Source organism: Lissotriton vulgaris, chromosome 1_1 (assembly GCF_964263255.1).
Source record: "Lissotriton vulgaris chromosome 1_1, aLisVul1.2, whole genome shotgun sequence".
Lineage (NCBI taxonomy): Eukaryota > Metazoa > Chordata > Amphibia > Caudata > Salamandridae > Lissotriton > Lissotriton vulgaris.
The window spans coordinates 214,771,860-214,794,454 of NC_141685.1; the positions used below are offsets into that span (position 1 = coordinate 214,771,860).

The 22,595-nt window shown below is 40.7% G+C and overlaps 1 protein-coding gene across 1 annotated transcript in view; it reads left to right on the forward strand.

Moving 5' to 3' along the window:
• The first annotated feature begins 708 nt into the window (after positions 1-708).
• Positions 709-22,595, forward strand: part of LOC147740916 (membrane-spanning 4-domains subfamily A member 4A-like) — a 119,563-nt gene continuing 97,676 nt past the window's right edge. Inside the window, exon 1 of the mRNA XM_086936021.1 lies at positions 709-769. The gene's annotated coding sequence lies outside the window, so the exon portion shown is untranslated. The remainder of the gene's footprint in view (positions 770-22,595) is intronic.

A 22,595-nucleotide genomic window follows, 5' to 3' on the forward strand; every position in this document is an offset into this window, starting at 1 on the left:
ATGGTAATGCATTTGAAAATTGCGATTACCAAAGTGGTAATCGCAAATTGCAAATGCAAATCCAAGAGTGCCAGGGGGCTTAAGGCCCCCGAAGCACCCCTCAAAAAAAGGCAAATGTGCACATGTAAAGCCCACATGGCACTTTGAAAAATGCGTTTTTGTACATTTTTCAAAGCATGCGCAAATTACCATCAACTTCAAGTGGATTGTAATTAGCATTTCCTTAAGGCACAGTTCGCATTTAGGAAAGGCTACATGCATCGCAATTAGGGAATTGCAAATTTGGATTCCCTAAATGTATTCGTAATTAAGGTAATTCCAAAAAATTGTGAATTGCAAAAGGTACATGCATTGGAAAAGGCCTTTTTTCTTTCACAAACCGACCGATTCTGCGAATGGCCAAGTTTGGGAACAGAAAAAGGCTTGATGCATGCGCCCCAATGTGTTTATGTACACGGTGATGTAAATTATCTTCGGGTCTGGCAAATAAGCCAGAAGAAGAGAAAACACGTTCTCAGTACAGCTACGAGGTGACTTCAGCCCCACAGCCCCAGGTCACTTCTGTGCTATGTATAGGATAACAACGCATGCCATTTCCATTGTTCTGTCTTATCTTTCGTTGATTTACAAGTAACATGTTGAAGGTTGCCTTGGCTTGTGTTTTTATGACCTGGGAGTGTGTTTGCTTTCAGTGCTCTTAGTGACACAGGAGCAGGAAACAGTGGGGCGCGAGGAAGTGTGAGAACAAAGAGGGAGAAGCAGCCGGCAGGTGAGATGCGACGCCACCTCTAATCTTTTCTATATTTATAAAATTCATATTTCTATAATATGTGCTTATGTAGTTAAGGTTATAACTGACAAAAAGTGGTTGCCAGGGGTCACGGTGACCACGTCCACCGTTTCTTTCTTGGTTCTCGAGTTCCTGAGACGCTCTGGTGCCACTTGACCCTTCTCCAGGGTCTCATTGCCCAGGACAGCAGGGACCCGGGTGTTTAGAGGACTGCCCCCTGCAGCAGACTGATGGGCAGGCCTTCAGTGGCACAGACTGATGACAGGGGCATTGTTCAGGGGTGACATTGGTTTTCAATCCCTGTGATCCTCCTTGGAGCTCTAGAGGCTGCCAATTTTGTGATATGTTGAAGATATTTATTCTTACTTTTATTCTAGAATTCTTGGTATCTGTTTTTTATTCTTTCATCTACTGTCATATCAATAGGTGTCCACAACGCATGTGAGGTCACATCCTCCAACCCAGTCATGTGAGGTCACATCCTCCACCCAAGTCATGTGAGGTCACATCCTCCATCCCAGTCATGTGAGGTCACATCCTCCACCTCAGTCATGTGAGGTCACATCCTCTACCTCAGTCATGTGAGGTCACATCCACCACCCCAGTCATGTGAGGTCACATCCACCACCCCAGTCATGTGAGGTCACATCCACCACCCCAGTCATGTGAGGTCACATCCTCCAACCCAGTCATGTGAGGTCACATCCTCCACCCAAGTCATGTGAGGTCACATCCTCCATCCCAGTCATGTGAGGTCACATCCTCCACCTCAGTCATGTGAGGTCACATCCTCTACCTCAGTCATGTGAGGTCACATCCACCACCCCAGTCATGTGAGGTCACATCCACCACCCCAGTCATGTGAGGTCACATCCACCACCCCAGTCATGTGAGGTCACATATTCCACCCCAGTCATGTGAGGTCACATCCTCCACCCCGGTGAAATTGGTGAAATGTTGCTATTGGTTTTGCTCTTCCTCGGTGATGACCATAGAGTCAGGTAGCGTGAGAGCGCTCTATAGGTGCACTGACAGATGCATCGACAATCTGACGGGGTGCCGGGGATTACGGCTGCAGGTCTGGTTTCCCCACCGTTGCACTATACCCCTTCACTGGATGGCACTCATCCAGGTATGGTTCTATTAGGCACTAACCTGTGTAGGAGGGTTGTATGGCAGAATATCGACCACAAAAATATTGTGGTCCAAAAAATATAATTGGCAAAATGTTAACTACCAAAATATTACATTTACATACATGTAGGGCCATATGTATGACCCGGTGTGCAACGCCCTTGCACCATACAAAGTGGTACAAGAGCGGCACAAACATTAAGTCAGATTTTTTAAGCCAGGCAAGGCCACTTTGCTTGTCTTTGAGTTGCTCCAAATCACTGCATTGCAGTACTCTGCCTTTAATAGATTCTATGGGCTTCGCATGGGTGTTCCCACACAACTCCCAGACTTACAAGATCTTATAAACCTGGGAATGTCTCAAAAAGATACGCCTCCCCAGGTGAATTGTAATATCTTAATTGTTCCTTGTTACTTCCTCTTACTGCATTTGCTGCATCCTGCAGTGTACATGCCTCTCTGGATTGTTTTTGGGCAGGAAGGTGTCCCTCCCTTCACAAAGACATTCCTGTGTGCAAAGCAAGCACACTTGCACCATGGTGCAAGGGTGCCTGCATTGGTGCTAGGCTGCCAAAATGGCGACAGCACAGGGGGGAAAGTCAGGAATGCACCGTATTAGATAATTACGGTGCATATTTCTGCCCTTTCCCGGTGACACAGGGCAGTGCAGCAAGGTGACTTGCTGCGCTGCTCTGGGCCACAAAAGTCATAAATATTCCCCATAATGCAAAGTGTACAAATAATGAATAGGGAAATATCATGGACCAACATTTTGACACTGCACAGGTATATGCATTTAATTGTATCTAGTAATATATTAATGTTTTAACTTTACAAAGAAAGTTACGTTTTTAAAATATGCAATACATTTAAAAAATACATAAAATATCAATAACATATAAACAATAATTTACTAAATTAAAAAAACAAAATTCTTAAAAATACAGTCAACCCTAAAATACATGTACATATAATATTAAACAAAGTATAAATGAAAATACAATTATTAATTCATAATTCATTCACATTATATTTACATTATATAAATTTGTATGATTTGTAATACATTTAATACATTTTAAAAACACTTAACATATTGTATATTCATTAAAGCATTCAAAATAAGTAACTAGGTAACAAATATTTTTAAATTCTAAATCACCTAACCAAAACTGAAAAACAGCCAAAGTTAGTAAAATAATTAAAAAATATATAGAGTTTCAAAATAAATACTTCCAAATATTTTATAAAAAGCCAATCCACAATCAAGTGAAAAATAATAATGCAATTCCAATCCAAAAGAATCAAAACAAATGTAATCAAATACACTTCTGCAAATACAATCCTCCCAATATCGAGGAAGACAGATACATTGTTAGCTGGAAGGGCAGGCGGATTTACTATTGTAAACATTGGGGAAAGCGTATACATTGGGTGAGGTGTGGGGGGGGGGGGAGTCCGATTTACTTACCTGACTCCATTGCATCAAACTTTGGGGAAAGTGCATTCATTGGGGGAGGGAAGAATATGCTACTTCAACACCAGTCTAACAACCCTGGGGAAATTGCATATATTGGCAGCGAGGCAGATTTATTATTCTAACTTCAACTACAACAAACACATATTTGAAAAAGTACCCACCTATAACCTGTTAAAACATATAATTAAATAATTAGAAGCTCTAACACTAATTATTCATGCAATTACTTAATTACGAATATAAAAACTCCAGAATTAATACATTAAATATATGTGGGTCGCCGGTGTTACATGGTGCACTATAAGGAACTGCTCACCGCCTAAACTAAGGAACTATGCAGCATTCTCTGCTTCTTTTCTGCCTAATTTATGCGGTACGCTATGCCTGAAAGGGTATTGTTTTGACTAACACTGAAGAGCTATAATGATAGCAAAACACGTGCCAAGGGTTGCTTTTATTCATTCCAGGTTAGCTTGGATGGTATATTGCCAAACTAAAGCTGGAATAGCTGCACGTTTCTTTGACACCTAGGGGCCCATTATGATGTCGGGCGGATTGCCTCCGCCAGGCTGGTAGTGGCCACCGCCGGCCTGGCGGAGGCAATCCGCCCGACATCCATGTCCTGATTCCCCCCCGCCAGATTAGGAGGGCGGATGGGACAGCAGCGGACGGAAAGACCGTCCGCCGCTTTACCGCCGCGGTCGCCTTGCGACCGCGGTGGTAATAGATCAATATGGTGGCGGTGTCCAATGGACACCGCCAGCCATATTACAATGGCAATATGCAGAGGCCTTTCCGTGGCGGCAATGCCGCAACGGAAAGGCAGGCGGCAATTGCTCCGGGGGTCCCCTGCGGGGCCCCCAGGTGATGACAGAGGTGCAGGGGGGCATGGGGGGTACCTAAGGTAGCCCCCCACATTTGCATATGCAAGGCGGCAGGCACCGCGCAGTGCCTGCCGCTTTGCATATGCAAATGCGCAAAAGCATTTTTAGCATTGTGGCGGGCGGTGCAGAGTGCACCGCCCGCCACAATGCTTAAACTACAGGATGTGCCCGCTACAGTGGCGGGCACATCCTAATTCCCCCCACGGGACCCCCGCCCTTATGGCGGGCGGTCCCGTTCTCCGATAGGGTGACGGGCGGACGATGTCCGCCCGTCATCCTAATGGGGCCCCTAATGTCACTCGCTTTGGATGCGTAGCAACCACCGCCTTCCTGGAGTGCTGAAAGGCTTCCTTCCAGTGTGGCCAGGACGGTTGAGTACACTTCCTTTGCCATGCACATTTATGAATGCATATAGTTTTAATTAACTTTATTTTGCAAAAAGTATGCTTTTCTACAATTTTCAAAACAGTGTACACTGACCATGTATTGGTATCGATGGATTTTGTCACTGTAATCTGTGACAATATTGCAGTCTGTAGAGCGAAGAATGCACTGTGCTAGTGTAGTATGCTAATCCATGATGCGTTAGTAAATTATCACGCCACATCGGACAACTGAGCTTTTGCTTTTAACACAATAAGGGCCAGATGTAGGTAAATACTATTTACCTATTCTTAAATACCGAATTTTACCAATTCGGTATTTAAGAATAGGTAAATAGTATGTAGGTAATTTTTGGGGTAAATTTTACCGAATCTGTAAAATTCGGTATTTACTGAATCAGTATCAGTATGGAGGCCCATAGGAATAAATGTTAATTACCGAATCGGTAAATACTGATTCGGTAAAAGGGGGAAAACATTGAAGGGTGGCAGGGTGTCACTTTGACACCCTGTTGCACCCCGCAATTTGCATAAAATTGCTTTTTGGGGGTTTTCGTTATTTACCACCAACTTGTAGTTGGAGGTAAATGACGAATCCTAACATGGGATAAGCAAGCATTTAAGTGCTCCATACATTAGGAATTCGGTAATTTACCGAATCAGTATTTAAGAAATCGGTAATTTACCGATTCCTTAAATTACCGATTCGGTAAATTACCGAATCCTTATTTTCAGCCCCTACATCAGAAAAGCCTATTACCGGTCGGTAACGGCCGAAATTCGTTAATTTCGTCCGTTACCGACCGGTAATAGCCTTCCTACATCTGGCCTTTACAGCCTGATTCATAAACGGGCCGTTTTGCGAGGCTCAAATAGCGAATCATAAGGAATCGCTATTTGAGACTCGCAAAACGGTATTCATGTAGGAATCGCAATAGTAATTGCGATTCCCACTAATTCCTTATTTGCGATTAGCTAATTGCTAATCGCAAATAAGGAATAACTCCCCACGCATTCCTATGGGCCAAAAGGCCCATAGGAATGCATGGGGAGTCATTCCTCATTTGCGATTAGCAATCAGCTAATCGCAAATGAGATTGCGAGTACAAGGGTGCCAGGGGTGTCCAAAGGACACCCTGTAGCACCCCTGCATGGAAATTAACACAGGTGTTGCACACACACATGTCCAAAGGACATGTGTGTGTGTAACGTGCAACTCAGAAAAATGCATTTAAATGCATTTTTCTGAGTTTTCGCAATTTACCGCGAGGTTTGACCTCGCGGTAAATTGCGGCCCGAAATTGCGATTTCCCAATTGTAAAATGGATGATGAATTACATTTAAGGAATCTCAAATCGAGATTCCTTAAATGTAATCCTCGCAAATATGCGAATTAGCAAATAGCGATTTTTGCATTTGGGATGTTGAATCCCAAATGCAAAAATCGCACTTGCAAAGGGCCAGATTCTCAGAATCTGGCCCTTTGCGAGCCGATTCGGCCTTGATGAATAAGGCTGTAAGTCTCTAATATTTGGGTTCGGTACTGGGGAGTCAAATGGGCCAACTTGTCAGGATGTTGCTTCTCTTTAGCGTGTAAATCACTAACTAAATTAAGCCTTGCACAGTTGTGTTTGTGTTGTGTTTATTGCAGAGTTCCCCAGTGCATTCATGAGGTGTACCACAATCTTCAAGTCCTCAACACAAACAGGTTGCCCTTATGACACTTCTAGGTTGCATATTCCAAAAACTAATAGGCCCCACCTTCCTTCACATGCTGACATGCAACACTACAAATATATAAAAGTGAACATTCAACTCATGGGTTTCTTACTCTCTCCAAAGTGAGGCACTATGAAGTAATGTAGAAGTGACTCACAGTGCACAACTGCTAAAGCCTAGGTCCCACATTCATTCTTAATTGTGTTGCATGGCATAGGGTGGTGTCTGTTCTGTGTTGGCTGGTAAAACAACCTCTGTGAAAGAGACATTGTTCTCCTAAATGCTTGGCAGCCTTCCCATCTGAAACTTCGCCAACATAAATATGACCGTCATTTTAAAGTTCCTCTGAATGTTTTGCAGCAGACTCACCATCCAGTGCTTTAAAAGAGGTACTTGCTGGAGCAGAAAAAAGGCAAGTGTACATTTTGCAGTTGCATTCAGTCCAGTTTATTTTAGAGGATCTGGGCATTGAAAGTACTTCGCATTAAATATTGTTTTAGTATTAGAAAGGGGACTATGTCTTCTCTGCAGGGCCAAGTCAGAAGATTGAACAATACTTTAAGATTGTTTTCTGTAGATATGTTGTGCTTTCTTCGTTTTCTTTTGCCCGTGTTTGTGGATATCTAAATCATTCCGCTATACCTTTTAGCTTTCTTCCCAGGTAGAGTAGTCCATAATTTCTGTTTATGTACATTGAGGCCACATTTTGCATTATTTGCCCCTCACGGGTTACAAAAACACTGTATACTGTACGCTTTGGTGATTCCATGAATCCCAGAGTGCGAAAGTGCAAATCAGGGTGAGTGTGGTACGCTGAACCTGCATCGTGCAAATTGTTTCTGTGAGGTCTGCACTAGTGCACAACATCGACTGCAAATCTCCAAATCAGGATGCATCACCCTGATAGAACTGTTCCAAGCTATATTGCACTCCTGCGATCTAGTGTTAGAGAACAGGTATTCCCTGCATCTCTTTCTTGTTCTTATACCAGAGATATCTCTGTTAGGGCACGTCACATCTTTCCCAAAGCGTATTGTTGATGTTGTTGTTAGATTAATAAAAAAATGTTTGAAAGAGTTAGATTGTTTAAACACATCTAACAGTACACAACAACTCAAGTGGATTCTTTTAAGGCAGACCCTGCAGTTCTTCTTCCAGAGCACCCCCACCCCTGCAGATCTCTAGGATTCATGGTCCTCACAGGTCTCTTTGGAAGTGCATGGAACCTTACTTATTCTCATCCTCCATAAGTATAACTGGTACAGATCTCTCTATGGCATTTTCCCCTACAGATGTATCTCTTAAAATGTATCTCAAATTCTCTCCCAAAGCACATCGCCAAGAAATATTACCGGTGGTAAGTTTATTTCTTGGAAAGCTCTAGCTAGGAACACATCAATCCTTGCATCCTTTTCCCCCATCAGACATTCACATAAGGGAACCAATCAGAGGTTTTTACAAAATTAGAAATTATAACAATTGCATATTTCATGTGGAAGATTCATTATTATTTATTAAAAAAATACTTTTTTAATGAATATTAGCAGTAAGAGTTATAAATCAGTTGGTCAAAAAAATATGAATGACAAAAACGACTTTAGCGTTTGATTGTAAAAATCAATCATTCATTCTAGAATGTAAGGTGGCGAGAGTTCCAAGGTTGTCAGTTGCGACCTGGCTCCTTGGAGGGGTTCGACGCCAGGTTGTGCACTCCAATATATCTTATATAAAGGATCACTCCTGTATGGAGTGTCTCTGACTTTCACCCACACCATTTTGTTCTAACACAACAATAATCATATGCAGTTGGTTTCGCCATGCTAGACCATCTCTCCAAAACGTGGACATTAACTAATTCCTATCAGTTCTGGGCTCTGTATAGAGAGTTGGCCAATCATGTCCACCTGCATACATGTCACATATAGCACTGATTCCCCTCTTCACTGATCCTGCTTGAGCTTGAATATACTAGAAATTATTTACATTTACACATTGTGGCTATCATGCCATAGCTGTCCACTATATGTCTGGAATTAATACCTGTATGTCAAGGTCAGCATATCACCAGGATAGGAATATGCTTCACTCCAAGCATTTCCACCATTATGTGTTGGCCAGCATAGTAAGAGGGTTGAGACTTGTGGCATCTTCCATGGATGCCCATCAGATGGCAAGATGTATTTTAAAACCATCCTGCTAGGGCCATCATTTCAGTAGAAGTGGACAATAGTCCTAATTATTTCAATGCCACTAAGTCGGTAAAAATTCTCACCACTTTACGATGGGTGGGCAGTGCCCGCAAAACTCACACTTGTGCACTTCATGTATTTTAGGTCCCGCCGTATGCAGTGCTTGCGTTGTTTGTTCGAGACATGCTGTATTCAGGATATGCAGTACAAAAGGGGGTGGTGATGAAAGGAGCATCTGAACCAATCAAACACTCACACCCAGTCAAACGATCTGGGTTTAATCCATCACCGTTCTTTAGCCCACTCTGCCACCCCAGTTCAGACATGGCCATATGCAAATCAGTCTGACACTGTGCCTCATGGGAACAGTCCCGCCCGAACTGCCAAGCCATGCCTTCCGTGGACTGGAAACAAGCTTCCTAGGACCAGTTTCTGGCATTAATGTCGTCTTCAGCCAGGCATGCTTGAATGTCCATGTAGTGCTTTTATATAGCGCACAAATCGGGAAACATCCTTTACAACGCAACTTTTACAACGCAGTACCATTACAATGCAACTTTTTCAACGCAAGTGCTTTTACAACGCATGACTTTACAACACATGCCATTACAACGCAGATGTCATTACAACGCAAGTCTTTACAACGTAAGTATGTATTATGGTATATTATTTAATTTAAATTGTTGAAATTATTAAATGTAAAATATTAAATTTTATTTTATAATTAATATACTTTTTATAAAGTCTAAATAATACTTACATTTAATTTATTGATTAATGTTTTTTAATAATTATCTGGATTAATTTTATAATTTATGTTATTAATAAAATTAATACTCAAATAACACTTTGATAAAAATGAATTATGAGTAAATTTATTTTATAAAAATATTCATGTATTTAATAAAATTGAAGGTTTATTAAAATGAATACTCAAGTAACATTTTTATAGGATGAAAAGTTTAATTAGATTAATAATTGTAGGTTTTAAAAAATAATTTGATGAATTTTTCAATAAAATTTAAATGCAATTAATACTTGAGTATTGTTTAAAAATAATTAAATATGACTAATTTTGTTTAAAAAGATTAATTTATGTAACTTTAAAAAAAAATTATATTATTAGTAAAATTATTAAAAGTAAAATATTAAATTGTATTTTATAATTAATATAATTTTAATGAAGGATAAATAATACTTACATTTAATTTATTAATTGAAAGTTTTTTAATGAATATCTGGATTAATTTTATTATTTATTTTAATATTAAAATGAATACTCAAGTAACACTTTGAAAGAAAATAATTATGAGTACATTGATTTAATAAAAATACTCTTGCATTTAAAAAAATAGAAGGTATATAAAAATTACTGCTCAAGTAATATTTTTATAAGATGAAAAGATTGATTAGATTAATACTTGTAGGTTTTTAAAAAATAATTTGATTAATTTTTCAAAAAAAAATAAAAAGCAATTAATACTTGAATATTATTTAAAATTAGTTAAATATGACTAATTTTATTTTAAAATTATTAATTCATGTATATTGTTTTTAAAAAGTAGTTAAGTATTTAATAAAAGGTTTAATATAATTAATTAGATTAGCTTTGTTTTTTAAAATTAAATTATTTTATGAAAAATTAAACAAGTAACTTTTTAAAAAATTACAGTATGAGTACAGATAATATATTGTTTTAAAATTAAAATATTGATTAATAAACCTGAGAAGTATTAAAAAAATGATTAATTATTAATCACTAAATCATTAAATGAATTGAACATTTTAAATTACATTATTTTAATTTTTTATTTCATTTTAAATTGTATTTTAAAAAGTACTGGAATGTTTATATTAAATTTAATTTTTGAGGATTATTAAAATATATTTCTTTAAACAACTTACATTTATAATATTGAGTAAATATATTATTTACAAAAGATTATTGAAATTTATCATTTAAATTTACATTAAAATTATTTTTAAACAGATTAAATACTTTGAAGATTTATTTAGAAATGAAATAAAATACATAAATATTGGCGAGAATTTAAACATGATTTTAAATATTTGTTTTAACATTGAAGGTAACATTTTCCCACGCTTTTCAGTTGAATTCAATGGAGAGTTTTGTCCTTCATTTATTTCTATAGTTGCAGATATGAATCCCGCGGTACTACTTTGCAAGCTGCTAAAAAGGTACATTTGAGAAGTTTTGGATGGAAATGGCATAAGAATAGAGGTAAGTAATATTTAACATCATTTTCTTACATATTACATATTAACATATTTCACATTTAGATTAATTAAATAATTAAAAACAGAGACACAATAGTTTTCATTTATTAATTTTTATTAAAAAATAAGCATAAATTAAAAATATTTGTATTCATTTATATATAATTATTTTGAAATTTTTATTTGAAAGAAACATTATTAAATAAATGTTGTTATACATTAAATAAAATAATATAAATAGTCCTTTTTTCATCTTTGTAGCTCCAGATGACGTTGACGCGTAAACGTGTATGCACGCGGGCATTTTGAACATCATCGACGGAGGAAGTGGAGGAAGCAGATCTGCGCTCAGGTAGGAAACTCTTTAAACTTTATTTATAAACATAACTATGTTAATTAGGATATATATTGTAAAGAAAGGATAAGGAGAGGTTGCATATGTTAATGTAATGTTTACGATGTAATTTCAGCATGTCGCCGATCATGTTACTATAGTATGCCTTTGTCGGGTCGCTGTAAATTATAGGTTATTGTTAATTATAGATGAATTTTGTTTAAAAAAGTTGTATGTAAATGTTATTTTTGAACTTCAGACTTTTTATTGCCTTAAAAGAGTTATAATGTCAAATGCATTGAAATTACTAATCAGAAAGTGCATGAAATACATGTTATCGTTAATAAAATGTACATCGTGTTTGACAGATAGCTGGTTTTTGGATTTTGGATTAATTTGGTGATGTAGTTGGTATACAGTTTGTTTACTTGAATTGTGTTTTGTTTTGCGTTTTCAAATTTTGTACATATTGGCATTCGGAAAGTTATAAAACTTTGAATGGGGAACATGGTAAAAATTAGGACTTCTAGTAATTAGTATTAATTTTAGGATAGAGTTAGAATGTTTTGGGATATTGTCCACGTTGTTTAACTTTCAGCACGCATCTGGAATTAGAAAAAGTTTCCAGATTGTTTTGAATTGAATGTGGATTTCGTGGACTTTAGAATACTATCAAGATGCACATGGACACTTAGGGGCCCATTAGGATGACGGGCGGACTTTGTCCGCCCGTCATCCTACTGGTGATTGGGACCGCCCGCCATAAGGGCGGGGGTCCCATGGGGGCTATTAGGATGTGCCCGCCACAGTGGCGGGCACATCCTGTAGTTGTAGCATTGTGGCGGGTCGTGCACTCTGCACCGCCGCCACAATGCAAAAAATGCATTTTCACATTTGCATATGCAAAGCGGCAGGCACCGCACGGTGCCTGCCGCTTTGTATATGCAAATGAAGGGGGGTACCATAGGTACCCCCCCTGTGCACCCCCACCTCGGCCTTCAACATGGGGGCCCGCAGGGGCCCCCAATGGCAACGACCGCCTGCCTTTCTGGATTTCACCGGAATCGCGTGTCTGCCTCGTTCCCTCACTCGCTCGCGAGTGAGGGAACGAGGCAGACACGCGATTGAGGGAACGAGGCAGACACGCGATTCCGGTGAAATCCAGAACATATCCAGTTCTTGGGAATACCGACGATATTCTATGCCCGTTCAAGGAACGTTTTAAAACACCAAGAGATATCCAAAAAACTGTGAAATAGTTTGACAATACGAAAGGAAGACACCCCAAGAGAAGGAGTTCCTAGGTCAGGAGAGAGGAAATATCCACACTAAAGCTTGCAGAATCAAAGTGTAACGCAAAGCAAAGCTGATCCTATACTGGAACGTCTCCTACATTAGTTGGGGATACGGTGTAACTAACCGCTTCTTGAAACCCCAGCAAGAAACGTCCTGAGGAAGGTGCCACAGAATCAATTGTACTGCACCGAAACGCGTCGACGCATTGTTTTTTGACAGAAAGAATCCAGCCTGGTAAACTTTAGTTGGATATCCAACATTATCACTAATGTTTACATGAGTCCAAGTGGTTTAGGCCGTTGGATCTAGGAATATTAAGTGGCAGAGATATCTGTGAGCCACAGTGATACGAGGGGTTTGTCATGATATGTAGTTTTGTCTTTTGTCCATAAATCGCCAATATGTTCTAGATATGTCTCTATTAGCTGTGCATTTTATTATTGTGTTTGTGTAACATTGTTTTTATTTGTGTATGATCCTTTCAAGGTACATTCCTTGGATTTTGAACTGCATTGTAATGATTTGTATGAATTTGCCTTGCTTTTTTTACTGCCTAGACATTGGTTTTTAATAAAATTAGATTGTTAACGATTCTATTTCTTTGTGGAAACCTTTTTATATTACCTGATATACAGTGCATTATAGGTCCTTCTTCCCTGACAAGACAGGGCTGAGGGCATAGGTGAACAAGTAGACTCCAGGGATTCCCCCTTTGACTTATAGTAATTTGCACACCTATACTATCCCTCACTTTCCCTTCTGCTACACCTTCCTGGAGTTAAAATAGTAATTTCCACCCCTATACTATCCCTCACTTACCCTACTGCTGTACCTTCCTGGAGTAGGAATAGTAAATTGCACACCCATACTATCCCTCACTTTCCCTACTGCAGCACCTTCCTGGAGTAGGAATAGTAATTTGCACACCTATACTATCCCTCACTTTCCCTACTGCTGCACCTTCCTGGAGTTAAAATAGTAATTTCCACCCCTATACTATCCCTCACTTTCCCTACTGCTGCACCTTCCAAGGAGTAGGAATAGTAATTTGCATCCTTACTCTATCGCTCACTATCCCTAGTGCTAAACCTTCATGGAGTTATGGTTCGAAAATTTTGCTGTTTGTTGATTTTTACATTGATGCATTTTGATCTGTTTTACCTTTTTAGTTTTGGGTGTTGTGTTCTGCTGGAAACTGTTTTCTTGGTATTCGCTTGGATTGGCTATTCTCTCGAATGTAGTTGTGAATCTGTAAAAAATGAAAAGAAAGATTATGTTATTTGATGTTTGGATTTAAAAACAAAAAATATTTGTGATTTCTTCTGTGCTATCTATAACTTTCAATACACCTATACTATCCCTCACTTTACCTACTGCTGCACCTTGCTGGAGTTAAAGTAGTAATTTGCAAACCTACGCTATCCCTCACTTTCCCTACTGCAGCACCTTCCTAGAGTAGAGATAGTAATTTGCACACCTATGCTATCCCTCACTTTCCCTACTGCTGCACCTTCCAGGAGTTAAAATAGTAATTTCCACCCCTATACTATCCCTCACTTTCCCTACTACTGCACCTTCCTGGAGTCGGAATAGTAATTTGCAAACCTATACTATCCCTCACTTTCCCTACTGCTGCACCTTCCTTCAGTTAAAACAGTAATTTGCAAACCTATACTATCCCTCACTTTCCCTACTGCAGCACCTTCCTGGAGTAGGAATAGTAATTTGCACACCTATACTATCCCTCACTTTCCCTTCTGCTACACCTTCCTGGAGTTAAAATAGTAATTTCCACCCCTATACTATCCCTCACTTACCCTACTGCTGTACCTTCCTGGAGTAGGAATAGTAAATTGCACACCCATACTATCCCTCACTTTCCCTACTGCTGCACCTTCCTAGAGTTAAATAGTAATTTGCAAATCTATACTATCCCTCACTTTCCCTACTGCAGCACCTTCCTGGAGTTAAAATAGTAGTTTGCACACCTATACTATGCCTCACTTTCCCTACTGCTGCACCTTCCTGGAGTTAAAATAGTAATTTCCACCCCTTTACTATCCCTCACTTTCCCTATTGCTGCACCTTCCTTCAGTTAAAACAGTAATGTGCAAACCTATACTATCCCTCACTTTCCCTACTTCAGCACCTTCCTGGAGTAGGAATAGTAATTTGCACACCTATACTATCCATCACTTTCCCTTCTGCTACACCTTCCTGGAGTTAAAATAGTAATTTCCACCCCTATACTATCCCTCACTTACCCTACTGCTGTACCTTCCTGGAGTAGGAATAGTAAATTGCACACCCATACTATCCCTCACTTTCCCTACTGCTGCACCTTCCTGGAGTTAAATAGTAATTTGCAAATCTATACTATCCCTCAATTTCCCTACTGCAGCACCTTCCTGGAGTTAAAATAGTAATTTGCACACCTATACTATGCCTCACTTTCCCTACTGCTGCACCTTCCTGGAGTTAAAATAGTAATTTCCACCCCTATACTATCCCTCACTTTCCCTACTGCTGCACCTTCCTGGAGTAGGAATAGTAATTTTCACCCTTACTCTATCACTCACTATCCCTAAACCTTCATGGAGTTATTTTACGAACTTTTTGCTGTTTGTTGATTTTTACATTGATGCATTTTGATCTGTTTCACCTTTTTAGTTTTGGGTGATGTGTTCTGCTGGAAAATGTTTTCTTGGGATTAGCTTTGATTGGCTATTCTCAGGAATGTAGTTGTGAATCTGTAAAAAATGAAAAGAAAGATCATGTTATTTGATGCGTTGATTTAAGTTAAAAATCATTTGTTATTTCTTCTGTGCTATCTATAACTTTCAATACATCTATACTATCCCTCACTTTCCCTACTGCTGCACCTTCCTGGAGTTACAATAGTAAATTGCACCCCTATACTATTCCTCAATTTTCCTACTGCTGCACCTTCTTGGGGTTAGAATAGTAATTTGCACCTTCATACTATCCCTCACTTTCCCTACTGCTGCACCTTCCTGGAGTTAGAATAGTACATTGCACCTCTATACTATCCCTCACTTTTCCTATTGCTGCATCTTCCTGGAGTTGGAATAGTAATTTGTATCCCTCTACTATTTCTCACTTTCTCTACTGATGCACCTTCCTGGAGTAGGAATAGTAATTTGCACCTTTACTCTATCGCTCACTATCCCTAGTGCTAAACCTTCATGGAGTTATAATACGAACATTTTTCTGTTTGTTTACTTTTACATTGATGCATTTTGATCTGTTTTACCTTTTTAGTTTTGGGTGTTGCATTCTGCTGGAAATGTTTTTTTTGGATTAGACTGGATTGTGTGTTTTCTGGAATGTAGATTTGAATCTGTAAAAAATGAGAAGAAAGATTATGTGATTTGATGTTTGGATTTAAAGAAATAATTATTTGTGATTGTATTCTTCTCTGCTATCTATTACTTTTAATACTCCTATACTATCCATCACTTTCCCTACTGCTTCACCTTCCTGGAGTAGGAATAGTAATTTGCACCCCTGTACTATCCCTCACTTTCCCTACTTCTGCCCCTTTTTGGAGTTAAATTAGTAAATTGCACCTCTACACTATCACTCACTTTCTGTATTCATACACTTTCCTGGAGTTTATATAGTAAAGTACTTCACTACATCTATAAAGGGTATTTATGTTTCACTAATTATTAATTATTTTTAAATGTTTGTAAATTAGTACCTTTTAGATACTGTTGATAGCGATTTTGGTACCTTTGTGAAAACTCTTTTTTCGTGTCTTTTATGGCTTTCGCAAATTTAATTATTTGGCTGTTTGAAATTAAATTTGGAAATTTGCTTATTTTCATATAAAAGTTAATTGATTATTTATTATCAATTTTTTAAAGCATTTTAACACTATGGGCCCCATTAGGATGGCGGGCGGATTGCCCCCGCCAGGCTGGCGGTTGCCACCGCCAGCCTGGCGGGGGAAATCCGCCCGCCATCCTTCCCTGTATTCCCCCCCCACCATATTAGAATGGCGGGGGGGACCACGGCGGAGCAAAACACCGCCCGCCACTTTTCCGCCCCGGTCGCCTTGCGGCCGGGGCGGAAAACGAGTAACATGCAGGCGGTGTCTGTCATACACCGCCCGCATGCCGCCACGTAAAGGCATGCTTTGTTCACTCTGGGGGCCCCCTGTGGGCCCCCAGAGTGAAGGCCAAAGGGGGGTGGCACACGGGGGGGTACCTGTGGTACCCACCTGCATTTACATAATCATATCATAATTAGTAAAATTGATGTAGTTTGACTCATGTAGAAAAAACAAAATTATTATGTGGCATAATTTAGTTTTTTCTACATGAGTCAAGCGAAATCAATTTTACTAATCTTGTAGCTGCTCAAAATATGTTAATTGCCTGAAAAACCCCGTACCTTTGTAAATTGTTTATTGTTTGTCTAGCCTTGTTGGATACAGGATTGTGTCCCACTGTATTTATGTTTGTTTGATATAATTTTCATCTTCTTATCGATTAAATTTGAGGTCCGGCTGGACTTCTCTTTTCATTATAGTGCATATTGTGGCCTATAATTATTTGATATTGTAATTCCCCTTGTAAGGACCGTTGTTGCCTTTTGATAGTGATACCCTTGGTCCTTACCTACCAAGTGGGTTCCCTTGTTCTTTCAATAGTGTTTCAGAGCTCCTGCACCATATTCATAGGTTCGGCTCAGAGGTTTACATTACCTACTGGCTTTCGCCAGTAGGTAGTTATAGTTAGGACATAGGTTCCAATATCTCTGGTGCTGTTTGACGAATATTTGTGATTTTTAAAACTAATGGGGCACTCCGGTCAGCTCCTGTATTGAAAGTTTCAGGGAGATTCATCAAGGGGGGGGGGTGGGGGGCGAGAAAACAGGGGGGTCCCAAAACACATTTTCTCCATTTAATTTCCATAGGAAACATTTGTCGCAGCTGCAGCCCGAACTGCTGAATGGAATTGCACCAAAATTGGCAGAGAGGTAGCGCTTGGTCTAGAGTGCACTCTTTGCTTTAAAGGGTCTAAATCCATCAGTAGTTCCTGAGAAAATCAAAAATTAACAAATATCAATATCTGGTGACCACGGTGGATCCACAAACCCATCCGATCACATGCTTGATTCTGATTGGCTGCCAACATAGGAAACCAAGATGTGTTGGCAGCCATCTTGTGACTCAGTTGAACTGAGTCACAAGAAAAAAGGTGAACAAAATGATAAAAGAGAAGACAAGAGGGCAGGGTAGAAACACCCTGACCACCTAGACCTACTCACGGTGTCCCACAGGGACCCATTGAGTAGGCCTATGAAGCAGTTTTTTTTAATTTTGGCAGGAATTTTGTAAGGTCCGCGATCCGCCCAAAAACTTTTTAAAAAACCAAGTGTGGCCCCCCCTCAGCCGAAAGGACCGCCACCTCCCCGGGGTATTAGGTAATTTTGGGCGGGAGGACCTCACGGCCCCCAAGCTGCGGGGACTGCCACCTCCCCGGGGCGTTTCAAAATAAATTAAGTGTGGGGGGGCTCCTGCCCCCCTACACTGCCCTGGGGACCACCACCTACCCGGTGCACACTTTATTCAAACATATATGTCAGTTGTGGACCCCCGGCCCCGGGGACCACTGCCTCCAGGGCTATGTGTAAGTGGGAGGGTGCCACACTTCCCCACTTCAGGAGCCCTCCTTGGCCCTGGAGACTGCCACCCCCAGGGCCAGCTCCAACAATGTCCTAGGGTGTCCACCCATGGGACATTGCAATTTGCTTTGGCAGGGTCATAGCAAACACTGCTTCACTTCATGTAAGAGAGAGCAGAAAATGATTGTGGGCAATGGGAGCTGGATTCATGAGTTCCCTTTGCCCAAAAGCAATGCCCGCTCCAGCAGGAGGTGGGGAGCCAACATGTGGGTTCACCCCGCGGTCCCCAAAGTGAGGCTAGGACCCCGGGGAAAGCGTTCCCCGGGGCCAAAAAGATCCAGGGAAGAGGAGCCATGCGGCCCCTCTCCCCTTAAAAAAATATTTTAAAAAGAGGAAAACCTTCGGAGGATGGGGTGTCCGGGGCTGAAAATGGGGCCCCCTCCCTTAAATGTACATTTAAAACAAAAAAGAAGTGGCCATGCTGGCACAGCCTCTTTCCCATTTTTTTACAATTTTCTTTTTAAATGTCTCAGGTCCTGGGGGATGGCGTCCCCAGGACCCAAAAAATATCAAAGAAAGTGCTCCACACAGCCCCCTCGCTGCACAACTCTGCAAACACACCTCCTGGTCTGTTCTGGGTTGGGGGTTTAAGTGTCCTTGAATCATAAGGGTCCTTGTGAGCCAACAAGCCCACCAGGTACCGCGGGTAAGCTCCACACAGTGGGATTGCTGAGAGGTGGTCCGAGGTCGCACCCCTTTTTACACCACTCTGCAAATGTGCCTCTTGGCACACTTCTTTCTGCATTTCTTTTGCTTCTTGGGGCACATTTCTTCCTTTTTCTGCACTTCTCTTGCCCCTTTCTGCACACCACATCTACTTTTTGCATCTCCCCTCTTTCTGCACCTCTGTTGATTCTTTCTGCACTTCTTCTGCCTCTTTCTACACCCTCTTCCCTCTTGCTGCACCTCTGGATTATTTCTGCAATTCTCTTGCCTCTTTATGCACCTCAATAGCCTCTTTCTGCACTTCTCTTGCTTCTTTCTGCACCTCCCTTGCTAATTTCTGCACCCCCTTATCTCTTTATTCACCTCTCTTCCCTCTTTCTGAACTCTCCTGCCTCTTTCTGCACCTCTCTTGCCTCTTTCTGCAGCTAACTTGTATCTTTCTGCACTTCTCCTTCTTTTTTCTGTACCTCTCTTTTTTCTTTCTGCAAATCTTGTGTCTTTTTCATCACTTCTCTTGCTTCTTTCTAAACCTCTGTTGCTTCTTTCAGCTCTTCTCTGGCCTCTTTCTACATTCTTCATACATCTTTCTGTACCTCTCTTGCCTCTTTTTGCACCGCGTTCCCTCTATCTGTACCTCTTCTACCTGTTTATGCACCTCTCTTGCATCTTTCTGCACCTCTCTTGCCTCTTTCTGTACCCCTCTTGCCTCATGCTGCACCTCTTTTCCTGCTGTCCGTACTTCTCTCGCCTGTTTTTGCATCCCTCTTGCCTCTTTCTGCACTTCTTTTTGTTATTTCTGCACTGTTCTTGCTTCTTTGTGCAACTCTCTTGCATATTTGTGCACCCCTATTGTCTCTTTCTACACCCCTCTTCCCTATTTCTGCACCACTCTTGCCTCTGTCTACACCCCTAGTGCTTCTTTATGTACCTCTCTTGCCTCTTTCCTTTCCTCACGTGCCTCTTTCTGTATCTCATTTTCTTTTTTCTGCATGTCTCTTGTTTCTTTCTACAACTCTCTTATCTCTTTCACCACTTCTCTTTCTTCTTTCTACACCTCTGTTGCTTCTTTCAGCACTTCGCTTGTGTCAATATGCACTTCTCTTGGCTGTTTCTGCACCCCTGTCACCTCTTTCTGCACCTCATTTGCCTCTTTCTGCACCCCTTTCCCCTCTTTCTATACCTCTCTTGCCTCTTCCTTTGCCCCTGTTCCCTCTTTCTGCACCCCTACCGCCTGTTTCTGTACCTCTCCTGCCAGGTTTTGTACCCCTCTTGCCTCTTTCAGGACCCCTCTTGCCTCTTTCTGCACCCCTCTTCTCTCTTTCTGTACAACTCTTGCCTCTTTCTGCACCTCACTTGCCTCACTGCATTTATCTTGCCTCTTTCTGCACCTATGTTGCTTCTTTCAGCACCTCAGTTGTTTCTTTTAGCACCCCTGTTGCCTCTTTCTGCACTTGTCTTCCCTCTTTCTGCACCTCTCTTGCTTCTTTTTGCACCTCTATTGCTTCTTTCTGCACCCCTCTTGCCTCTTTCTGCACCTCTCTTGCCTCTTTATGCAGTTCTCTTGCCTCTTTCTGCATCGCTTTTGGTTCTTTCTGCACTTTTCTTGCTTTTTTCTGCACCTCTCTTGTAAATTTCTGCATCTCCTTGCCTCTTTCTGCATCCCGCTTCCCTCTTTCTGTATCTCTCTTGCCTCTGTGTATACCCTCTTGCCTCATTCCGTACCTCTTTTCATTCTTTCTCCACTTCTCTTGCCTCATTTGCACCCCTCTTGACTCTTTCTACATCTCTGTTGGCTCTTTCTGCACTGCTCTTGATTCTTTCTGTATCTCTCTTGCAAATTTCTGTACCCCTCTTGCCTCTTTCTGTACCCCCTTCCCTCTTTCTGTATCTCTCTTGCCTCTGTCTGCACCCCTTTTCCCTCTTTCTGCACCTCCTTTGCCCATTTCTGCAACTCTCTTGACTCTCTCCATAGTTCTCTTGCCTCTTTCTGCACCTCTCTTGCCTCTTTCTTCACATTTCTTACTCTTTCTGCACCTCTCTTGATTTTTTCTGCAATTTTCTTGCTTCTTTCTGTACTTCTCTCGACTGTTTCTCAATTCAAATGGAAAGTGCAAGCTGTCAAGCTTAAAGGTCTGTGTGCTCTCATGACTGAGCTATATGTCTACTTGTACATGTATTCTCATATGTGCTATGCATCTGAAGGTGGTTGCTTAAAAAGCAGGTAGCTTCTCTTTTAGGTGGTCAAATCTTCTTAGTTCTGCTCTGTCATTCGGTTGCACAGGCAGACATGTCTTAAGTAAATAGGTGTCCTTGTGCCTCTCAAATAAAGGATTGAATACCCATTTGACCTGTATTATGAACAGAAAGAAATATATACACCTTTTTGTACACAAATGTACAGAGTATGCTGTTTGAAACACAGGTATTTAAGTATTTCTATGTTTATTTTAAAGAAACATGTCACTGGTCACAGACACACTCATATGAATGCCTTCACAAATTTGGTGAGACTTACAACAGTTATATGGTTAGGATTGCTGTTTTACATTTGGTAGGTCTAACATTCTGATTAGGCTACTTTATATGAGTCTCTGCTAAGGTAGAGTCGAAGTAGGCCTCTTTCTGTACCTCTGTTGCTTCTTTCTGTACTTCTCTTGCATTTTTCTCCGCCTTTCTTCCTCTTTCAGGATTTCTGTTGCCTTTTTATGCATTGTTATTGCTTCTTTTTGCACCTTTCTTACTCTTTTTGCACTTCACTGTGAATGTAAATGTAAATTGATACTTGTATAGCGCACTACTCACCCGCAAGGGTCTCAAGGCGCTTGTACGAATACCTCTGTGGAACCCATCCTGGCTTTCCCTGTGAGGCGTCCACTCCTGGGCACCCCCAAGGTGGAGGCTAGGCATCCTTAGCGTTGTGGGGGCCGTTGTGGAGATTAAGCAAGCTATTGCCCAGAGTTGCAGAGTGGGATTCCATGATTGGAATAGGCACCGAGGCGAGAATTATCAGGTCCGTGGAATGTTTGAGCCCAAGACCCGCCGAGGCGGGGAATTGAACCCTGGTCCCGGGCTAGACCTCTGCATCAGGGTCTGCCGCTCTAATCATTGAGCCACACTTCTCTGCCCTCTTTCTGCATGTCTCTTCTTCTTTCTGCGCCTTTCTTCCTCTTTCAGTGCATGTTCTACCTATGTAGACATAGTTTGAAATAAGCATTTAAAAAACCTTAGAAATTCAGTGAAAAAACAACAGGTTTCAGGGACGTTACAATTAGGAATTTGCACTTAAAAAAACGTACACATTTACTGAAAAAAACACAGGTTCTAGGGACGTTATAGTTAGGAATTAGCAGCTGAAAATCCTTAGAAATTCACAGAAAAAACACACGTTTCAGGGACGTTATAGTTAGGCTGACGTTTTACTTGAACAAAACCAGAGAAATTCAGCCTTTATAGTTAGCTGAGCTCACTATAACTTGCAACCCTGCAATGCACTGGAGATGACGTAACATATTTCATCACTCATGACATGGTCAGTGAGATTACTGATGACATATAAAATGACATAATCAAGTGACTGAGTGTTTCTAAAAAGTTTAAGAATGTTATATATATGTACGCTGAGGTGTATTGAAGAATGAGTGGATGTATGAGTGTCTGAATGGATGATTTAGTGGGTGCGTGACTGACTGTATGAGTGAGTGGTTAAACATGCCTTAGTGAATGCATGGGTGAATACCTAATCTGTGTCAATGACTGTGAGTTAGTGT